This window comes from Phoca vitulina, unplaced genomic scaffold (assembly GCF_004348235.1).
Source record: "Phoca vitulina isolate PV1807 unplaced genomic scaffold, GSC_HSeal_1.0 scaffold32, whole genome shotgun sequence".
Classification (NCBI taxonomy): Eukaryota; Metazoa; Chordata; class Mammalia; order Carnivora; family Phocidae; genus Phoca; species Phoca vitulina.
The window spans coordinates 21,481,869-21,504,745 of record NW_022589735.1 but is presented as its reverse complement, the minus strand read 5'-3'; the positions used below and the strand labels follow the sequence as shown (position 1 = coordinate 21,504,745).

The 22,877-nt window shown below is 39.4% G+C and overlaps 1 long non-coding RNA gene across 1 annotated transcript in view; it reads left to right on the top strand.

Annotated features, from left to right (window-relative positions):
* Positions 1-22,384, top strand: part of LOC116645145 — a 29,775-nt gene extending 7,391 nt beyond the window's left edge. Inside the window, exons 3-4 of the long non-coding RNA XR_004301913.1 lie at positions 18,373-18,505; positions 19,605-22,384. This is a non-coding gene — a long non-coding RNA (uncharacterized LOC116645145). The remainder of the gene's footprint in view (positions 1-18,372; positions 18,506-19,604) is intronic.
* The last annotated feature ends 493 nt before the right edge of the window (positions 22,385-22,877 follow it).

Genomic DNA, 22,877 nt, shown 5'->3' with positions numbered 1-22,877 from the left:
TGTTGTTTCTTGTATTTTCGATTTTAGCCATTCTGACATGTATGAGATGATACCTCATTGTAGTTTTGATGTGCGTTTCCCTGATGATGAGTGATGTTGAGCATCTTTTCACGTGTCTGTTGGCCATCTGTATGTCTTCTTTGGTGATATGTCTATTCATGTCTCCTGCCCATTTTTTAATTGGATTATTTGCTTTTTGGGCGTTGAGTTTTGTAAGTTCTTTATAGATTTTAGATACTAACCCTTTATCAGATATTCCATTTGCAAATCTTCTCCCATTCCATAGGTTGCCTTTTAGTTTTATTGGTTCTTTATTGTGCAGAAGCTTTTTATTTTGTTGTAGTCCCAATAGTTATTTTTGCTTTTATTTCCCTTCCCTCAGGAGACCTATCTAGAAAAATGTTGCTATAGCCAATGTCAGAGACCTTACTGCCTGTACCCTCTTCTAGGATTTTTATGGTTTCAGGTCTCGTATTTCTTTTTTTTAAGATTGATTTATTTATCTTAGAGAGAGAATATGCACACGCATGTGAGTCAGGGGTGAGGAAGGGAGAGAGAATCTTTAAGCAGACTCCCCGCAGAGCGAGGAGCCCAATGCAGGGCTCGATCTCTTGACCCTGTGATGATGACCTGAGCCAAAACCAAGAGTCCAATGCTTAAGTGACTGAGCCACCCAGGCACCCCTCAAGTCTCATATTTAGATCTTTAATCCATTTTGAGTTCATTTTTGTGTATGGTTTACGAAGGTGGTCCAGTTTCATTCTTTTGCATGTGGCTGTCCAGTTTTCCCAACACCATTTGTTGAAGAGACTGTCTTTTTTCCACTGGATATTCTTTTCCTGCTGTGCTGAAGATTAATTGACCATATAGTTGTGGGTTTATTTCTGGGTTTTCTTTTCTGTTCCATTGATCTATATCCATTTTTGTGCCAGTACTGTAGTATTTTGATTACTACAGCTTTGTAATACAGCTTGAAGTCTGGAATTGTGATGGTTCCAGCTTTGCTTTGCTTTTCAAGATTGCTTTGGCTATTTGGGGTCTTTTGTTCTTCCATACAAATTTTAGGGTTGTTTGTTCTAGCCCTGTGAAAAATTCTGGTGATATTTTGATACGGATTGCATTAAATGTTTGGATTGCTTTGGGTAGTATAGACATTTTAACAAAATTTTTCTTCTCATCCATGAGCATGGAATGTCTTTCCATTTCTTTGTGTCGTCTTCAGTTCTTTCATAAATATTTTACAGTTTTTCAGAGTACAGGTCTTTCACCACTTTGGTTAGGTTTATTCCTAGGTATCTTGTTATTTTTGGTGCAGTTGTAAATGGGATTGTTTTCTTAATTACTCTTTATTAAAATGTCTCCTCAAGCAAGGGAAACAAAGACAAAAATAAACTACTGAGATGACATCAAAATAAAAAGCTTTTGTATGAAGGGAAACCATCAAGAAAACAAAAAGGCATCCTACTAAATGGGAGAAGATATTTGCAAATGATGTATCTGATAAGGGATTAATATCCAAAATATATAAAGAACTTAGACAGCTAAACACCAAAAACACAGTCTGGTTAAAAAATTAGCAGAGGACCTAAATAGACATTTTCCCAAAGACATCCAGATGGCCAACAGACACATGAAAAGATGTTCAACATCACTCATCAAAAACACAATGAAATATCACCTTACACCTGCCAGAATGGCTAAAATCAAAAAGACAAGAAATAACAAGGGTTGGTGAGGATTTGAAGAAAAAGGAACCCTCGTTCACTGTTTGTGGGAATATAAATTGGTGCAGCCACTCTGGAAAACAGTATGGAGGTTCCCCAAAAAATTAAAAATAGAAGTACCCTATGATCCAGTAATTCCACTGCTGGGTATTTACCCAAAGGGGAAAAAAAGGCTAATTCAAAAACGTATCTGCACCCCTTTTGTTTATTGCAATATTATTTACAACAGCAAAGATAGGGAAGCAGCCAAGTATCCATTGATAGATGAATGGGTAAAGAAGATGTAGAACAACGGGAATATTGCTCAGCATTAAAAAGGATGAAGTGTTGCCATTTGTGACAGCATGCATTGATCTAGAGGGTGTTCCGCTAATTCAGTATGTCGGACGGAGAAAGACAAATACCAGATGATTCCATGCATATGTGGAATCTAAGAAGAAGCAAAAAGCAGAATCAGAGCAAACTAATGGTTGCCAGTTGGGTGGGTGGGCGATGGGCAAAATGAGCAAAGGGGAGTGGGAGATACAGGCTTCTGGTTATGGAAGAAATAAGTCACAGTAGTAAAAGGCACAGCATAGAGAACACAGTCAGTGGTATGGGAATAGCGTCGTATGGTGACAGGTGGTGGCTACACTTGTTGTGAGCCCAGCATAATTTATAGAGAAGTTGAATCACTGTTATACACACGAAATTAATGTAAAGTCGTGTCAACTGTACTCAAGCCAATTTTTTCTAAAAATTAAGAAAATGAAATATTGTTGGCCATGTTTACCAGTGAACAAAGTACTGTAAACAGACCCTGTCTGTGGATGGTCATCCTCTCTTGCACTTCCTGCTTTCACTCCATGAGTTGGAATGCTAGTGGAACCAGGGATCCTTCAGGGTCTAGCCATCTTTCTCCACCTTAGTAAAACGTTATTGTTTTAGTTACATGCCATATAGTTGGCAGGAACTAGTGATACTCCCAAAATTGTGGGTGAAGCAGAGCTTTGTATAGGGGAAGAGGGTGGACAGGTCATTCCCAAGCCTTAAGAGTGAACCATGTGCTCTAAGCGAGCTTTATCGAGCTCTGAAAGGTAATAATAAAGTGTCACTTTGTTTCCCATTTGTTATCAGTTTTTCTGTATGCAGCTCTCTTGGGAATGTCAAAAGTTGAGGAGTGATTGACAGGACAAGATTTGGGCATTTGGAGGCTCTCTAGTCAAGTGCCATTAAATGCAATCATAGTTTTCCCTCTGTCCCTTACAGCTCTTCTTAGCAGATCTTATTTTTCAGTGGTAAACATGTTAGAGAGCTGTGAACAAAAATATCTAAGCCATCATTTAAACCTTTCAATTCTGAAGTAGGCACTGAGTAAGAGAAGAGGTCTTTAAAACCAATGGCTGATTCTCACCGAAGAAGACCAGCTGGACACTTGGAGCCCTCCATTCTAAATAAACAAAATACTCCCTTCTCTGAAAACGGAGGGGAGATATTGCTGAGTCCATTTCAAAGGCTCATTGGTGGAGCACCTGCCCCAACAGAGTGGTGAGACCAGTTCCCTGCAGGGTGGAAACTGACCTCACCCTCACCTTCCTCTACGTTTCTGAGAACTTGAACTTCAGCCTCTCCCTCCAGTCCCCTAGGAAGCTAAGGAGAAGTGTACCTTTGGTAGCCTGACATGTTTCTGTCTTCTGACCAGTTGCTGAATTTGTGGAAGGACGAGAACAATCGAAAACAGTGCTCTTCTTATTCCAGACCAAGTGTTTACAATGCAACACAGTCAAGTAGGAAACTGAGCAAAAAAAGTGCATGAGATATTAACTGACTGATCAAGTTACCCTTATGTGGTACAGGAACAGATGACACTTCAGGGCTACCTTTGTGCCTCCTTTTCTAAATGTGTTTCGCTATCTGCAAGTAGGTCTGATTCACATCATATGAAACCCACAGGATTTGCTTCAGGCCGGGGAATGAATGAATTAAAGTCTTCTTCCATATGTTAGTTTCACTCAGGTATTTAACCCATCCCTGTGTGTATCAAAAGCAGAGCAAACTGATTGTGCCATACCAAGTTGTTTCTGCCTCTGACCATTAATCCCTGCCATCCTGAAACCGATGTAAGTGCTCATTGGTTGGAACTTTATCCACAAAATGTGTCATCAGCAGGACAAAAAATACTCTCATTGCATTAGTGACGTTGAGCTTTAAAGAGCTTGCATTGCTTCAGTTCCCTGCAGAGGTCTCTGAAATGTCCCAGGATATGTTTGGGACTATTAAACTTGCTTGCCTTTTTCTACTTCTCCTTCAGGACTGCCATTGTGGGGGAGGAGAGCCAGATGGCAGGAGGTTTCTCTCCTAGACTAATCCACATGTCTACAGATTTTGCCCCCATCTAGCCACGGCTTGTTCCTAGCTCTCTCCCCACCTGAATCAGCAGCAGTGCCAGGACCAGCAGAGTGGGAGGGGCAGACCCCAGGAACTTACCCTTTACACAGAGAGAGACTCTTCAGACCTCAGAGAGCGGTACCCATGATGTCCAGACAGAACCCTGCTATATTCTGTGGGCTTTCTGCTGCAAAAATCCAATAAGCAAATGAAAAAATCAGCAATTGCTTTGCATATATACCCATATTTCTTCATTTATTTTTTTTTAAAGAGAGAGAGGAATGGATGGAGATTTTTGTGTGCTTTTTAAAGGGGTATATTTATGCCCATTAAAAGGGCAATGATTGATTTTGGCAGCCTTATGATTATCATACTCAAATAGGATGCTGGGCAAGACCTTAGCTGAGCGGCTCTGCTTATTCATTCATTCATTTATATGTTTATCCACCAACTGTTTAATAGGTCAGCAAATAGGGTCCTACTGGAACCCCTGTTCTATTTGAGTATCAGGATCTGCAACAAAGGCACTGCCCCGGGTCCCCAGGAAGAGGCTGATCAGGAGGCAAAGAGGCTCTCCCAGTGACGCCTCCAGCGGCTTTCTGATGGTAGGGAAAGGTGGGGCCACGTCCCTGTGAGCTCCAGCGGCTCCATCACTGGTCAGATACAGCCTCACCTCCAGCTGCAGCTCCTCGGTTCATAGGACTCTGGATGAATAAGTAAAACAGCATAGTTCCTGTAACAAACACTAATTGCCTGCTTGCTTTGTCTCCTAGCGTGCTAGGTACCAGCAATTCAAAATAAAGGCAGGATCTTATCTCCGAGGCCTTATGGCCAGGTGGAACGTCACCCAGCCTGATGGGGCATCGAGTGTAACACTGACCACCGCTAACAGCAATGACCCACTGCAGACGTGTAGCACCTCGCGCTTTACAAAGCCCTTTCTCACTCCTATGGCATCCTCACCGTAGTCTTGTTTAATACATTCAACAGGCATTATTTCCGTTGCATAAATGAATAAACTAAAACTGAGGCACCCAAGTCGCAGGTGCCCTCAGAATTTCTAACCCCCAGTTTAGGGCTCTTTGCGATCAGGTTTTGCCTCTCGGCTCCGAATGTCCCCTTCAGTACCTGCTCTGAGATAATGATTGGAATCCCTTTAAGCTCTTCTTTACAGTGATCACCATGTTAAGCTTTCTCGGCGGAGGGCGCCAGAGGAACAAGACAGGAGGAGGAGGCTTCTCCTGCAGCCTCTGCCAGCTACCCTGTCGGTCACTCGTGTGGGCGTGAGGACACCTGGTGACACTCCGCCCCAGCCATAGGTCCAGAGCACTCAGTCCCTGGGTGACCTTGCAGCCCTGGCCTGGCTTGGTGAACACTTTCCCATGGTCCTCCCAACACAGACACCGCATACCCTAGGCCTCCTGCCCAGAGCATCACCTTGCAGCCCCTCCACGGGCCAACTCACCTGCCTATTTTGATGCCTGACACACTGAAGGTCCTGAATAAGGACTGGTTAACCAAGCATAACTTAATTTTAACACTCCTATTTGACTGGAAGCAGTCGCAGCCCACAGAGAGAGCCAACATGCAGGGTGGAGTCAGGAATTTGTTGATGTAGGTGTCTGTTCATTCATTTGCTCCGGAAAGTTGATCTTTGTTGATTTTCTGTTCAAGTGATCTGTCCATTGATGTAAATGGAGTGTTAAAGTCCCCTGCTATTATTGAGTTGTTATCAGTGAGTTCCTTTATGTTTGTTATTATGCTCCCATGTTGGGTGCTCCCATGTGGGTGCATAAATATTTTACAATAGTTACATCTCATTGCAGTCAAGTTGATCAAATGCCGGTTGGGAGCGGCAACATCAGCCCTCAACTGGGAGGTCAAGTAAAGGGTTGTTACTAAGTAAGACAAGTTAAAGGAACATTCTGGAAAAAACATGGAAAGACCCAGAAGGAACTAGGGCAATACCAAGTGTGGTCTAACCACTTGGGAGGTTCCGAGAAAATAAGTGACTTATCAAAAGTCATTTGGCCTCTTGTGGGCAGTGCGTGGAGCAGAAAGCAGGTCTCATGATCCCTAGTCTGAATCCTTACCATGAATGACATTGTATTGCTTCTTCCAGTGGGGTGCAAAGGGGTAGTGATAGAAACTGCCATCTAAATACCCCAAAACATGGTGATCTCTTACCTAGTAGTTCAAAAGAGTCTATTTGGAGATCCCAAGAAATTCTCCCTGCCAATGCTGTTACCTTTGGGAAAGCAACTAGCTGTCTGTCAAATATGTAGAATTTAGGGTTTGTCACTCATTAAGGTAATTAGCCACCTGTTAACTCTCAGCATCCCAGGCTTGTGGGGCAAAGCAAAATATTCCCTGCCCTACCCTCCGCAAAGCATCACTGGTTTCTCTGACGTGGTCTTACACCTCACATAAAGCCTCTCCATCACTCCTTTATAATATCTGTGGCTCAGTTGTGCTAATGATTTCCCTTTATCATGTTGGTTTACTTAGCAGGACATTTTGCTATTTCCAGTCAGTTGTTTTCCAGGGAGCCAAGGCCTGTCTTACGTAGTGGAGGAGAACCAATAGAGCGTGTTCCACACACTTCTCTGAAGCTTCCCCAAAAGCATGACTTCTAGCTTGAATCCTACAATGAATGTATGGGCATATGTGACATACTGTGTATCATTAATTTCTCCTCAACAGATGGGTCACACATGAGCCAAGGAGAAGTGTGGATGTAGCAAGAGCTGTGAGAACTAAGTCAAGCCATGTTTAGAATGTCTTTGTTGGCTGTCATTGGGAAGAAGCCCACGCTGATTAATTGATTTGGGATGTGCATACACTTCTATGGTGGGAAACAAGAGACACAAGGGTGCAGAGAAAATAGGCCTGCCTGTGAGTGGCCTAGGAGAGGCCAGATGCTCTGCAAGGGGTTCCAGTGAAAGGAGAATTGCACTTTGCAGGCTGGCCCGGACTGGAGATGCATCTTGTGGAGAGCTGCAGGTGCACCGGTAATAAAATTTCTCTCACTGGGGAATCTGCTACCGTGAGGATGGCTATCTTTACCTGGCCCCGCAAAATCAGTGAAGAAGGACGCTGCCAGGATTTGCAAGTGCTTAGGCTGTGCACTTCATAGCCGGGGCTTGCTCTAAGAGCCAGTACTGAGGCACTTCCTGGCCTGATGATTTTCTTTGAAGTCACTGCTTTGCTTCCTCCCAGTCCCCCTCTCTTAGTTTTTGCCTTTGTACTGTTCTGGAGATCTAAGGTTTCCTCTGGAAATATGCTTCTTTCACTTGTGTCTTATTCATTCATCCAAGAGGCACTGTGCTAGACTGTGAATACAACAGCTCGTGATGGGACTTCCTTGTTAGCCAAGACTTCATCACCTTCTCCTAACACCTAGGACAGGGTTCTCTGAATAGAGACATTCAGAATCGTGGACTTCTAGTGCTGGGCTGTTACTGTGTTTGAAGGAGGACAATCCCAGGGCTCTAGTCCAGCAGGTGGATACGTCTCAGGCCTTGGGATGGCATAGCTTACTCCATGGCAATGCATCACCCTAGTTGTTGAGATCCATCTTTAATGACTAACTTTCAATAGGTTTTGGCATATGTGTACATAGATTCACATGACCACCATTACAGTCAAGATATAGAACGCTTAACCTCCTGAAAGATCTCATGTGCTTCTTTGCGCTCAGTCTCTTCCCCTCGTGGCCCCAGGCAACCACTGATTTATTTTCTGTCTTTATAGATTAGTTTTGCCTATCCTAGAAGAACCTTATGTCAGTGGGAAGGACACAGTATGACCCTTTTGTATCTCACTTCTTTTGTTCTGCGTATTTTTAAGATTTATCCATGTTGTGGTATGGAGGCAAAGTTTGCTCCTTTTCATAGCTGAAGAATATTCCATCGTATGCATGTGCCACAAAAGGTTTGTCTTTTTATCACTTGGTATGGAACCTTGGATTATTTCCAGTTTGGGGTTATTCTGAGTAAAGCCGCTATAAACATTTATGTCTGTCTTTGGTTTTGATTTTTTCTTGTGGAAATGCCTAAGAACTAATGAGTTGTATGGAAAATGTTTAACTTACAAGAAGTCGCCAAACTCTTTTCCAGAATAGTTGTACCACTTTACATTCCCACCATCCGTCCACCAGGTTCTTGCTGATTCACATCCTCACCAACACTTGGTATTATCAGTCTTCTAATGTTAGCCTTTCTAGAGGTGTAGTGGTTTTAATTTGCATTTCCATGATGGTTAATGCTATTCAGCAATTTCTCTTGTGCTCCTTGGCCATTCTTTTATCTTCTTTTGAGAATCAAACCTTTCAAATATACTGCTTGTTTTTTTTTTTTTTTTATCATGATGATTGTCTTCTTAATGTTGATTTATAACAGTTCTTTTTATTTTCTGGAAATATCTCCACTCTCCGTTATATTTACCACATATATTTTCTCCTTGTCAGTGGCTTGCCTTCCAAAAGCAGAGTGTTTACTTTTGAAAAAGTCTACTCTTAGCAATTATTTTCTGTTATGGTTCATGCTTTCTCTGTCCTAAGAAATCTTTGCCTTCTGCAAACTCACAAACATTTTCTCCTGTACTTGCTTTTAAACGTAAAAGTAAAACTATAATTTATTTTAAGGTAATTTTGATAAATGATATGAGGTAAAGGCCAAGGTTCATTTTTTTCTAAATAGATACCCAGTTTGCCAGTATCATTTATTAAAGAGTATCTTTTCCCCCGTTGAATTATTTTGGCACCTTTGTCAAAATCTATTGATTATGAGGGTTTTTTGGACTCTTGACATGGTCTCATATTCTTACGCCAAACTCACACTACTTGATAACTGTAGCTATATAGTAACTCATGAAATAAACTTCATTATATTTTTCGGGATTGATTAGGATAGTCTAGAGCCTTTGTATTTCTTTCTAAATTTTAGAATTAACCTGTCACTTGCTACAAAGGGAAAAAAAAAACCTATGGGATTTTTTTTCTTTTTTTTTTTTTTAAAGCATTTTATTTATTTATTTATTTTTAAAGATTTTATTTATTTATTTGACAGAGAGAGACACAGTGAGAGAGAGAACACAAGCAGGGGGAGTGGGAGAGGGAGAAGCAGTCTTCCCGCCGAGCAGGGAGCCCGATGCGGGGCTCAATCCCAGGGCCCTGGGATCATGACCTGAGCCGAAGGCAGACGCTTAACGACTGAGCCAACCAGGCGCCCCTAAAACCTATGGGATTTTGACTGAGACTGCATTCCATCTATAAATCAATTTGGAAAGAATTCACATCTTAACAATAGTGAATTTCCACTTGTTCTTTAATTTCTCTCAGTAATGTTTTGTCATTTTCAATGCACAAGTCTTTTATTCATTTTATTAAATTTATCTCTTAGGATTTCATTTTTTAATGCCACATTAAACGGTATTTTTTATATTAAACTTTCTAATTGTTCACTGCTAAGATCTAAAAATACAACTGATACTTGTATTTTAATCTTGTTTCCTGTCAATTTGATACATTTGTTTCTTAGTGCTGGTAACTTTTTGAGGATCCCTTTGGATTTTCTGCACATATGATCATGCAGTCCGAGCAAAAGGACAGTTTACTTCTTCCTATCTGATCTCTACGCAGTTTTTTTTTATTGTACTAGCAGTGACCCCCCAGGACAATATTAAATAAATATTAAATATTGCACTAGCAGTGACCCCAGGGATGAGAACATATAACATTGCCTTGTTCCCTATCTTAGGAGGAAAGCAAGTCTGTCTGTCGTTCCCTTTCTTTCTTTCTTTTGTTCTTCTTTCTTTCTATTTAAATTCCAGTCAGTTAACATACAGTGTAGTATTAGTTTCTAGCATACAATACAGTGATTCAGCACTTCCGTATAATACCCAGTGCTCATCACTAGTACACTCCCTAATCCCCATCACCTATTTAACCCATCCCCCACCCCCTCCCTTCTGATAACCATGGATTGGAAAGCAAGTCTTTAAACCATTAAGTATCATGTTAGTTCTAAGTTTTTGGTGTATGTCATCCATGAGATTGAGAGAGTTCTTAGATTACTGAGAATTTTTATCCTGAATTAGTTTGACAAGTGCTTTTGCTGCACTTATCAAGAGGAAAATGTTTTTATCTCTCCCTTATTCTATTAATATGATAGATTACATTGACTGATTTTTGAATGTTCAACCACACTTCCATTCCTGGGATTTAATCCAAATTTGTCACTGTATATTGTGTAGGATTAGTATTTTTTTTTTTTAAGTTAATAGACTTGACCATAAAGCCATGTGAGTTTTATTTGTGGCAAATGATTTAATGACATAGTTAGTTTCTTTATGTTTTTGAATTATCCTTGAGTCTACTTTGATCATTTGTTTCTTTAAAGGAATTATCCATTTCCTCCAAACTCTCAAATTGATGGCCATAATGTTATTCTGAATAATTCCTTGGCAGCTTTTTAATATCCGTAAAGTCTGTGGTAATACTCATCTTTTATTTCTAATCTTGGTAATTTGTGTCCTTTCTTTTTCTTGAGAAGTCAGATGAAAGCATTATCAGTTTTATAGATCTTTTTAAAAACTCAGCTTTTAGATGAATAGATTTCTCTGATGTTTCTCTGTTTTCAATCTCATTGATATCTACATAATCTTTATTAGTATTTGTCTTTTTTCTGCCTCTTTGGATTTAATTTATTTATCTTTATCTTGCTCCTTAAGATAAAAGCTTACATTAATCCTTGTAGATCTTCTTTTATAATATATAAGCATTTAATACTATATATTTCTCTGTAAGAACCACCTTAGCTGCATCTCACAAATTTGACACATTTTGTTTTGAATTTCATTCAATTCAAATTTTGTTCAGGAGTACGTTGTTTAATTTTTCAAGTATTTGGGGGTTTTCCAAAAATCTTTTTATTATTTTCTAGCTGAATTCTGGTATGGGCCAAGAATATACTTTGGATGATTTCTGATCTTTCATAATTATTTAAAAATTTGATGGGCCACAAAATTGGCTATTTTAGAGAATATTCTGCATTTGAGAAGAGTGTGCATTTTGATATTATTGGATGGAATGTCCTATAAATCTCCTGTAGGTCAAGTTAGTTGATAGTGTTGTTTAGATCAAATATTCTTACTGATTTCTGCCTACTTGTCCTATCAATTACTAAGAGAGGAGTGTTAAAATCTCCAAACTACAATTATGGATTTGTGTATTTCTCCATTTAGGTCTGTCAGTTTTTGCCTTATTTGTTTTGAAACTCTGAGGTTAAGCACATACACATTTAGGATTATTGTGCCATCTTGGAGAATTGACCCCTTTATCATTACGTGAAGCCCCTCCTTATCTCTGATTATATTACTTGTTCAAAAGTCTACTTCATCTGAAATTGAAATAGCTAATCCATTTTTTTGTTGTTGTTTAGCATACATTGTATATCTTTGTCCACTCTTTACTTCTAACTTATATATGTCTTTATATTTATAATGGGTTTCTTGCTGATGGCTTTTCCACCCACCCCCACATCTGACATTCTCTGTCCTTTAGCTAATGTTTTTAGACAACTCATATTTATTGTGATCATTGATGTTGGATTAAAATCCACTTGTTCTTTCCTTTTTCCTCTTTTCCTGTCTTCTCTGTATTAAGTATTTTTTATTTTTCCATTTTACCAGCTCTATTGACTTATTTATAATAATAAGTCAGTTCAATTGACTTATATATTTTAGTGGTTTTCCTTGGGTTTACAATATACATTTTTAAAGTACTCTGAATCTACAGTCATATAATATTATACTAACTTATGTGTAGCTTAAGGACCTTGTAACATATAACCAATGCCTCACACTCATCTGTGCCATTGTTGTTATATGTTTTACTTCTCGATAAGATATAAATGCATAATACATTGTTCTTACTTTGCTTTAGACTATCAGTTGTCTTTTAGAACAGTTAAAAATAAGGAAGGTAAAATACTTCACTTTATCTTCATTCTTTTTTATTTTTCAACCTCTTCATTTTTTTGTATAGATCTAAATTTCTGACCTATGTCCTCTTCATTCTGAAGAACTTCAGTTAACATTTTTTTGGAGAGTAGGTCTGCTGGCAGAGAATTTGAATTCCCCCAGTTCCCCAGTTTTTGTTCATCTGAGAGAATCTTTATTTTTCCTCCATTTAAAAGGATATTTTTACTTCTTACAGTGTTCTGGGTTGACCGTTTTTTTTCTTTAAGCCCATTTAAGATCTCTCTTCATTGTCTGGCTTGGCTGGCTACTGATAAGACATTGACTGTAATTTTTATGTGTGTTCTCTTATTGATAATGTGTCTTTTTTGTTGTTGTTTTTCTGGCTGCCTTCAAGATTTTCTCTTTGTCTTTGGTTTTCAACACTTGGACTACGATATGTCCACCTAAGTTTTTGGCTTTGTTTTTATTTTAATCCTTTTTGGTGTTCTCTGAGCTTCTTGCATCTGAGTTTGGTGTCTGGTGTCTTAATTTTGGAAAATTCTTAGCCACTGTTTCTTCAAGTATTTACTTGAAGAAGTAAATTCTTATTTTGCACATATCAGGCCATTTGATAATGTCCCACAGCTCCTTGATGTCTTTTTTCGTTCTTTTTTTTTTTTTTCATTCCCTGTTCTTTTTGTTTTCAGTTTGCATGAATTCTATGGACTCTTCTACAGGTTCACTGATTTTTTTCCCCCATCGACTGTGTCATAGGTACTGATAGGTACTATTGGAGTCATTTTTTACCTCTTTACTGTGTTTTTTTATTTTTTTACATTTCCATTTTTTCTTTCTTATACTTTCCATTTGTCTGTTGAAATAACTTATCTGATCTTATATATTGTTTACCTTTTCCCTGATAGCGTTTAATATTATTAATCACAGCTGTTTTAAATTTCCTGTCTGATAGTTCCAACATCTGTGTCATATTTGAGTCTGGTTCTGATCATTACTTTATCTCTTTGTACAGTGTGAAGAGACATCATGTGTCCATGATGAACAAAATATTGCTGAACTTCTCATTTGCCTCAGGTTCCAATATAGCTCAGAATGACACTGATCTTATCTTTATTTAAAATTTTGATATTTTCATCAGCATGAAAATTTTATATTAATTCTGATTTTTTTAAATATTGCTAAGATATTATATACCTTGATTGCAGCATCCCTCCAAATTTTGTGACTGAGGGAAGTGCCTCACTTGGCTACCCTAGTCCAGGACTTCTGCTCTCTATATCTTGAAGCTAAAAACATTGGTATTTTGATAAATCATGTTGAAATAAGGAGCCCTAATATCAATGCAGAGGGATTTTAGGATGAAAAGCTTCTGAAAATGTCTGTTTTAGACAAAAAAGGCAGTAAAGCACACACTTCACCTGAGCTCTTAGATTGGGGAAATGTGTCTCACTGACTTCTCACAGAAGGGTTTATGTAACTGTACTCATGATAAACCTCACAGAGTGTATTCCACTGTATAGAAGTAAAGTGTCTCCCAGAAGCTACAAGTGAAGCCTCAGCTAGGTGCAGCATTGTGTTTTTAAAGGTTATTAGCTCTCATCTGAATGCAGCCAGAGGGAGTCTGGGGCTTATTCTCCATAAGGCAAAGTACCCAGGGCTGACCAGGTCCTACTATTGAGGGGACCAGCACATAAAAGAGCCACCACCTTGTAACCATGTGACAGCATCTGGGGCTTGTAAAGGTAACACTGTAGGAGAAGGTGCTCATCATAACACCTTCCTGGCCCCCTCCAGTGAGGGAAGCCAGGAGAAAGATATGGAACCAAAGGTAGCACTTTGGTGTCTCTTTTTTCTGACCTTCATGAGGTCACCAGGCCCTCCCTGCATTGTGGGAATCACACAGAGGTGTGGGAAGGTCCTTGCGACTGTCTCTCAACCCCAGGAGGTCACGTTTTGAGGAGGAATGTATGCAGCCACTTATTTGGCTGTTTTGCTTTAGCTGTGACTCTCACTATGATCTTAGCCCCCACACACATCATAATTCTTTGCATGAGAAAAGACTCAAAGAAAAAAATAATAATAATAATAAACTTTTTCTGTGTCAGTGCTGGTGAGATCACTGAAAACTGAGCCACTTCCTTAGAGACCCAGGGAGTGAATCCCAGGACAAAAAGACCAAAAGTATGCTTACAACTGGATTATGGATTCCCGTAAACATTGTGGCTCTAGGTACTGTTCTAGCGGTTCTGAGATAAAATGATGCTCCCCACCCTCTCACCTCTCACAGTCAAATGGCAAGTCCCTTTGGGTCCAAAACACAAGGCTGCATGGCTAGAGGTTTTAGGAAGTATAATTAAGATTTCCTTTCCACTTAAGTGACATTCTTTATTATTAGAAGCTTTAAGTTACAGGGACAAGCTTTCCAAAACCTGATGAGCCATTCCCGTGCTTCAGAACTGGTGACTGTCGCCAGGTGAGTGATGATACCTGTGGTGGACAAAAAGGCTAAGCTTTGGCTTAGACTTTTCTTAGTATTTAGGTAAGCTCTTATAAATCATTTTCTACAAACTGATAACTAGAATCAGGATATGTTTTTAGAAATAGGTAGTTGTCGGGGCGCCTGGGTGGCTCAGTAGTTAAGCGCCTGCCTTCGGCTCAGGTCATGATCCCAGGGTCCTGGGATCGAGCCCCACATCGGGCTCCCTGCTCCGCGGGAGGCCTGCTTCTCCCTCTCCCTCTCCCCCTGCTTGTGTTTCCTCTCTCACTGTGTCTCTATCAGATAAATAAACAAAATCTTAAAAAAAAAAAGAAAAAAGAAATAGGTAGTTTTCACTGAGAAGAGCGTGCTAGGGCAAACTTCACTGTAGCCCGTAGGGAAATGTTAAGAACTCTTTTTACGAGGCCTCACTGTTAGCATAGGTTACTTATACCTCAGTGCCTCCCAAACTTTTTCTCACAGGATGGTCTGCACAGAAAATACTTGTCCAGCACATTGGAGTAAATCATAGAGGAGTTTTGAACCCTCAACTATGCTACTTGTGGCTTGAAAAATTGAAAAGATATTTGTGTCAGTGGGAAAGAGTTATATCCATGAAAATATAGAGAGTTTCCACCTCAGTGAAATGCATAGGGACCTGGTTAGTGGTCAGGTACCTACCAAACAAGTTGCTGAACCTTATGTCCTATTCCATTAAAGAGAGGACATAATGCTTGGTGGGGTTATTTGGATTCTACAAGTAGACTGTTTTTCACTGGGTTGGCAGCTTTGCCCATTCAGCAATTACCTGATTAAGATCTTTAGATGATCTAAATATTGAAAATATTTTGCTACCCTAAGTAATCCAAAATAAAATTCTAGTTTATGAAAGAATTAGTATGTTTGCTAAAATTAAAAATGTCTTTCTAGATTTTTAGATTTCAAAAATCTAAAGTTCACTGAAGGTAAATCAATCAGTATCCCTCTCTTCCTCTGTTTGTCTGTCTCTCTTTCCCCCTGAGCACATACTTACTCAGTTTAATGTATAATCTAGCCTTTATTTGCCATGTGATTGTTTTAGATTTTTAAAAATTTGTTTATATTTTGGACATGGGGCACTAAGTGACCCTATGATCCAAACCACCCCCAACATGAATGCTATCTGTTCTCCCTTTCTGTAGTGATGAGCAGGCTAAGAAGCATTCCATTATTGGCTAGAAGTGATGTTTATGAGACCAGGGCCTGCCACATCCATCAGGCCTCATGGAAAGTTCCCTGTGACCAGCTACCTGAAGGGGAAAAATTAAAATTCAGGCCTAATTACAGATGGTTTTGCATTAAATGTTGGCAGCTGCAAATATTGGAAAGGTCAGCTACAGTATAATGGTTCTACTCAAGGTACATTGAAAGATGGAAAGGCAGGAAAATCTTCCCAGTAGGCAGAACTTCTTGACCAGTACATATTGTTGTCCATTTGTTGGAAAGTGGATGTGGCCTGAGCCCAGGAACACAGCCTGTGCTGATTCCATCAGGAATTTGCACAAGGATTGAAAAAAATTGGAGCTCCTACTTGATATGTATAAAGTATATGAAGGTCATGGTAGCCACATAGCCACTGTCTTATCTACATACCTAAGCCTGAGGGACTCCCAGACAGGAATTATAGGTTTTACCCATTACAGGTGACAGGTAGCAAGAAAAATATATCCTTGGAGAATTGGGGTGAAGTCACTGAATTTTTCTCCAAAGCCCTCAAATAAATTCAGTTCAACTCAGCAAGCATTTATTAAGCAAGCACTTATCTGGTTCAGACACTGTGCTCACTACTGGAGATATGGCAGGACACAGGGCATGGTGCCTGTCCCAAGACTCAGTGGGATAGCTCCCTCACACAGTCCAGGAACTGAAATGCAAATTTTTTTTTTCAAGGAGCCAAGACCAGATCTCTATTGTACATTTATGTACTGCTAAAGTTAAGAGATTGGCTTGTTCATAAGTACAGAGAGCCAGATGGTTGTGAAACATAGTGGGGGTTTGAGAAATGATGGATGAATTAATGACTAAAACTATATTCCTAAACCCTCTTTCCACAAATGTTGACAGCTAAAGCCGTAAAAAAGTCCCAATGGACTCCTGCTAATGATCAGATCCTGTGATAATCCTGAAAGCCCACCCCACTTGAGGCATGATTCTGAGCACATTCTGACCTCAAAAGCTGAAACATGGAGGGTCATACTAATTAATAATTAAACTGAAACTGCATTCCATTATGCCTGTGGTGGGTGGTGGCTTGGTTTTGAATTTAGTTGTCAAAGTTTTAGCTACAAGCTCCTTCTGGCTTTCCCCAGAGTAGCTGAGGCATTAATCAGTCATAGACTTGGACTGAGTTTACACACAGAATTAAGGTGTGATTTTCTCTGGCTCTCTCCTTTCCAACATTCCCTCTTTTTTCTTTAATGGCTGTGGTTGTCCCATGCTTCTTTCTCTGCTTCCTATGGACAATAAATGGGTGGATTTTCCTATTGAAGTTTTAGTGACCTTGGACTTGTCACCACATCTGTGACTACCTTCAGGGTAAAGTGACCCAAACAAGAAATTCATTCTGTGCCAATCACTATCCTAATTTCAACTCCCTTCCATAATTATCCTGTGTTTTTAAATTTCCAGAGCCTTCAGATAGTTTTTTCCCCTTGTTTTGTAGTTTTTTGGGGGTTATAGCTCTTACTTGAAGGACCATAGGCTTATTAGGATCTCACTCCTTCTAAGCTAAAAGCAGAGCCTCTGAGATACTTATTTTGCAGTTTCACGATGTCAATTTGACTCTTTTTAAATACAGATTCAAATTCTTTGTTGCAGTGATTCAGGTTTTCCATTCAGTAGTTCTGTCCTTTTTTTCTATTAATCTGATTTATTTTGAAGGCCTTGCCTGCAAACTTCATGTCTGGGTCATTTCTCATTCTGCTTTTATTAACTGTTTTATCTCTTGATGATGAGTCACTTTCCAGCTTCTTAACTTTAGTTTTATTTTGTTGTATACTGGACACTGTGGATTTTAAACTTTTTAGAGGCTTCAAATTATGTTCTCTTTCACCAGACTTGATTCTCTCTTTCCTTTATGAGGCCTAGTCTGGGGACTGATGACTTAGTCAGAGACTGAACTAAGAAAATGCTGAGCTGCAATTTTTCTAAGTCTCAGTCTACCTCTGGTTCATCCCTGCTCTAGGGTATAGTCCTCCAAGTCTGTCCTGAGGTGGTCATTGGGTGTACCCATCTTGGTAAGTCTCAAACTCTAGTCTTTGTTTTCTCATCATTGTGAGACTACCCCAAAGTCCATTCTGCTTTTCACAGGTTATCTACTTAGCTTTTTAGGCTCACAATCAGTGTAGCTTCAGAATTTGAGAAACATCTTTAGGGAAAAACTGGAGGTATACTGAGGCCACTCAGGTTTCCAGCCGTGTGAGATGACTAAAAAATTCTTCTGGTTTGTCTCATTCTGCTCTTTGGCCAAAATCAACAAATGCCTACAGAGAAAAAGCAGCAACAGAGGATCAGTTCACTTCTCTTCAGTTTCTCTCAAGAATGTTGGCCTATTATCCCCTCAGGTGTCTTTATACAAATGATTTCTAAAAAAGAAAAATGTGGCTTTTTGTTACAGGGCATATCTATTATCAGTGGGAGCCGTAGTATGTCACAAGCCAGAAGCCAGTCATAGGAAAACATAATAGACCTATAAATAAAATGAGAAATCTGAACAGACCAGTTATGATAGTATGCCATGAACAAAGGAATATGATTCACTCTAACTTCTGTACTTACTCTCGACAGCCAGAATGAGAAAGAAAACACAAAGAGAAAGAACAGTTTCACAAGCATACTATACAGTCTCACGCCTCCTCCATTAGCACATGCTGTGCCTCTGCTGGAAAGACCCTAATTCATAAACAAGACACAAGGACAGGTAAAAACAATAAGACTTCACATTTTGTTCATAAAGGTAAAGGATGAGTCCATCAGGGAAGATTTGTCTTTGAGAAGAGGAATGAGCCCTATCTGGGTCCATTTTGCTTCTCTTGACCACCATTTTAGCAAGGAAAGGGGGAGAGGCACATTCTTCTCAGAGAGAGGGGCTCCTAGGGTTCCACCACTGATCATGCATCACGGGTGCTGAGCCTCTGCTCTGTCCAGCAGTACACTAGGCACTGAGAACAGGGGTAAAATGAAGCACAAATCTTTGCCCCAGGGGAGCTCCCACTGCCTTGTCACAGCTTTTTCTGCATGTTTGAGGGCCTAGCTAGCAGTTGCTAAGGGACGGGCTTTCGTAATGTGCTCAATGAGATGCCTTTTGTTGCTCCTTCCTGCCTGCGTCTTCTGCCAACTTTATATCTCTCCAATTGATGCCAACCAGGCAGAAGGTTGTAAGCAAAAGACATGAGAAAGTTTTGGGCTTCTCATAGCTTGAAACTGACACCCCCCCCCCCCGCCCCCCAGTCCACTATCCTTTGCTAAACAAATTAATGCCATTCTCAGAGCTCTGCCACTGTGTTGAAAATGGGAAAGGAAAATCTTTCGTGGGGATTATTATATCAACCAGATCCAATCAGGCCTGGGTCCTTTTTTGATAAGGTGAATGAGGAGATTACTATCTAATGGTCTAACCAGTAATAGTTAAACTATGAATTTGTGTTTGAATAAAATGTTAACAGTCCTGGCATGCAGAGATTATAGAAATGTAAATTGTATCATAAGAAACAGTCCCAGTTGTGTAGCTTAAAAAAATACCAAATTCTACTTGCAATTATTGCCAGAGACTTAAAAATTAAGTTTCCTTCCCTGGAGTAGTTTAACTGTCAGTATGGTTACGTCCATTATCTGCCCATCCAAAATTATTCAGTTGATTTAATACACTCAAAATTAGGGGATTTTCACCATGGGATTTAGCCAGGGGATTTTTCTAGCTCTGCTGATAACAACGTTTAAAGTGATTATGTATAATCTATTTCCTTTCCACTATTTCATCTCAGAAAATACTATTTTCCAAATTTTTCTCTCTTCAGCAGAAAGGAGATCAGGACTGGATATGCTATCAGAATTCAGCGCTGGGCCATTTATTGGATGAAATAGCTCTAAGAATTGCTGCTGAGATCTCTCCGGCAGTGGATTCTCTTTCCAAAATCCTGATATGTTCCAGCCAGAGCTGTTCACAGGTCAGAGAAGAGTAGGGTGTTGGGTTGTTGACATGAGAAGGGTTGGATAACCCATGAAACATTTGGAGATATGGTCAGAGGTCTTTGTAATAATATATCCCCAGCGAGTATTTCTGTTCAAAGTGATAGGAGGCAAGGAGAAGGAATGGGCATTGTTGTTTGTTCAGTATCAAGGGGTGGTGGGAATTGACACAACTACATTATAGAAGTTAAAGTCCTAGCTATATTCACAAAGGCATAGAGTACACAATAGATTTTACATAAATTTAAAAAGTTGGGTCATTTATTGTACTTGAGTACTAATACCCTTCACCATGTATCCCCCTGCTTTATGTACAGCAAAGGCCAGCAAGCTGATGTTGCCTATAAGGCAATTCGATATGGTCCCAAATAGCTTATTTTTAATAATAAGGTCTAAATCTTTAAGAGAGAAATATTTTGGACAAAATTTATCAAAAACAACTTTTGATTCCTTCAGTCTTTGGGAAATGTGAATTTGAGGACAAGAACATGGTACAACATTTCTGCATCTCCCTCCATCCCCAATAAACATAGATAGAACTGTTTCTGCTGCTGTCCATGAAGGATTAACTGCTATATAGAAGTGCTCATAGGGCTCTTTTGAGTCTTTGGTTGATACCAATCTGAGCATACTCTCTTTGTTCAAGGAAGTAAAGGAAAACAAGAACATAATGAGTACAGAAGTGGAAAACATCCCACAAAGCTGGACAAGACCAACTTCCAGTGTAAAATAATTACAGGAAAACTATAAAATAAATAATTCCCAGAGCTCACACAGGACTGGGGACTATTTGACTAATGTGTAGCCACAGTAAAGAGACACTTGAATTGAAGAACATTCACAGTAGAGACCTCAGAAGGGCAAGTCTTAGAACTGGGTAAGAAGGGCTCCTTTTATAAAAAACTTTAAAAAAAATATTTCAAAGGGGTCAAATTTAATGTGAAAGTAACTCAACTACCTGCCAGAAAATGTTGAACACTACTTAAAGGAATACAATAAAATTGAACACTCAATAGTGTTAAATTGACCATGTCAGGGTAACCAATAAAAATTACTATACATATAAAGAACCAGGACAATGCAATCCAAAATGGGAGAAAAATCAATAAAGATAAACCCAAAATGATAGAAATAATTAAATTAGCAAGATGTTAAAATAGCTATTATAAATATGTTCTGTTTATTCATGTAATTAAAGAAAAACCTGGACTTAATGAAGAAGGAAGTGGAAGAAATAAAGAGGAATTAAATAGAACTTCAGATGATGAAAAATACAATATCTGAAATGAAAAATTCACTGAATGGGGTTTAGAGCAGCTTAGACACTGCAGAAGGAAAGATCAGCAAACTTGGAGATACAGAATATAAATCCAAATACAGAAGAATTTATCCAAAATGAAACAGAGAAAAAAATTTTGAAAAAATATGAGCAGAACATCAATGAGCTATGTGGCAATATCAACCAGTCAAACATGTGTAATTGCAATCCCAGAAGGAAAGGAAATGGGAAGAAGCAGAAAAGAATATGTGAAAACAGCCAAAGTTTTTTCAAATTTTGACAAAACATGAAACCCATAGATCCAAGAAACTCGGTCAACCTCAAACAGAAACAACAAAAAACACACCTAGGCACATCAAAATCAATTGCTGAAAACCAGTAACCAAGGGAAGATCTTAAAAAGTACCCAGGCTTCTGGTTTGGTATGTAAGGAATTTAGAACCCGCCAATCCATCCTAACAAGTAAAAAGCTGGACAAATTGAAAAATCAACAACTCTTCTTAGATCTGTCAGAGAAGTGAGATCTTAGGGTAAAACCACTGTCCCCCATGTTGGAGAGACAGGCAGGTTCAGAGAATTAACAACATACTGGAACAGAAACCCATGAGCAAAATGCTCTGTGGGAACCATTCCCAGGTAGAAAACCTAAACTGTAAATGACAAATTGCTGGAAGCTCAATGTAGACAAGTAGGAGAGTTAAAAACTCCAGAGGGCACTAGTCAGAGAGGAACCTCTACACTTCAGTTGAGTTTTACCATCAGGAACCCTACCAGGTTCTCGTGATGAATATTGGAGAAAAATCCCCTCATGCTTCTATAGTATGGGCAGGGGGAAGTTACCTTTTTTGCAAATATGCCAGAGCATTCTGTTCTTAACATGGCTTGCACTTAGGAAAAAACTATTTTATCAAACTATTTATCTATTGGGGTTTTCCTAGAGCCTAGCCAACTTGAGGGAGGGAAAATACCCAACTCCAGCCCCCACTAGCCATCATGTCCCACCTAAGAGGGGAAAACAATGAGAAACCCTTGTGAAGTTCATAGTTCAGAGCCACAGGCTTCACTAAAAGACTGAGACCTAATTGTAGAACAGAATGCTTTCCCTTTCCTCATGCCCTACCACCATATAGCTAAAGGCCTATTTACCAGAGTTTCTTTTACCCAATACAGCAGGTGAGACTTTCACCAAAAAGTTACAAGGCATATAAAAGGCAAAACATTGTTTGAAGAGGCAAAGCAAGCATTAGCATCAGACTGAGACCCCAAATACCCAGAGGAATGCTGAAAAAGAAAAAGCTGGTGGCATCACAATGCCAAACTTCAAGCTATATTACAAAGCTGTGATCATCAAGGCAGTATGGTACTGGCACAAAAACAGACACATAGATCAACGGAACAGAATAGAGAACCCAGATATGGACCCTCAACTCTACGGTCAATTAATCTTTGACAAAGCAGGAAAGAATATCCAACAGAAAAAGGACAGTCTCTTCAATAAATGGTGCTGGGAAAATTGGACAGCCACATGTAGAAGAATGGAACTGGACCATTTTCTTAGACCATACCCAAAGACAAACTCAAAATGGATGAAAGACCTCAATGTGAGACAGGAATCCATCAAAATCCTAAAGGAGAACACAGGCAGCAACCTCTTCGACCTCAGCCGCAGCAACTTCTTGCAAGACACGTCTCTAAAAGCAAGGGAAACAAAAGCAAAAATGAACTATTGGGACTTCATCAAGATAAAATCTTCTGCACAGCAAAGGAAACGGTCATCAAAATTAAAAGGCAACCTATGGAATGGGAGAAGATATTTGCAAATGGC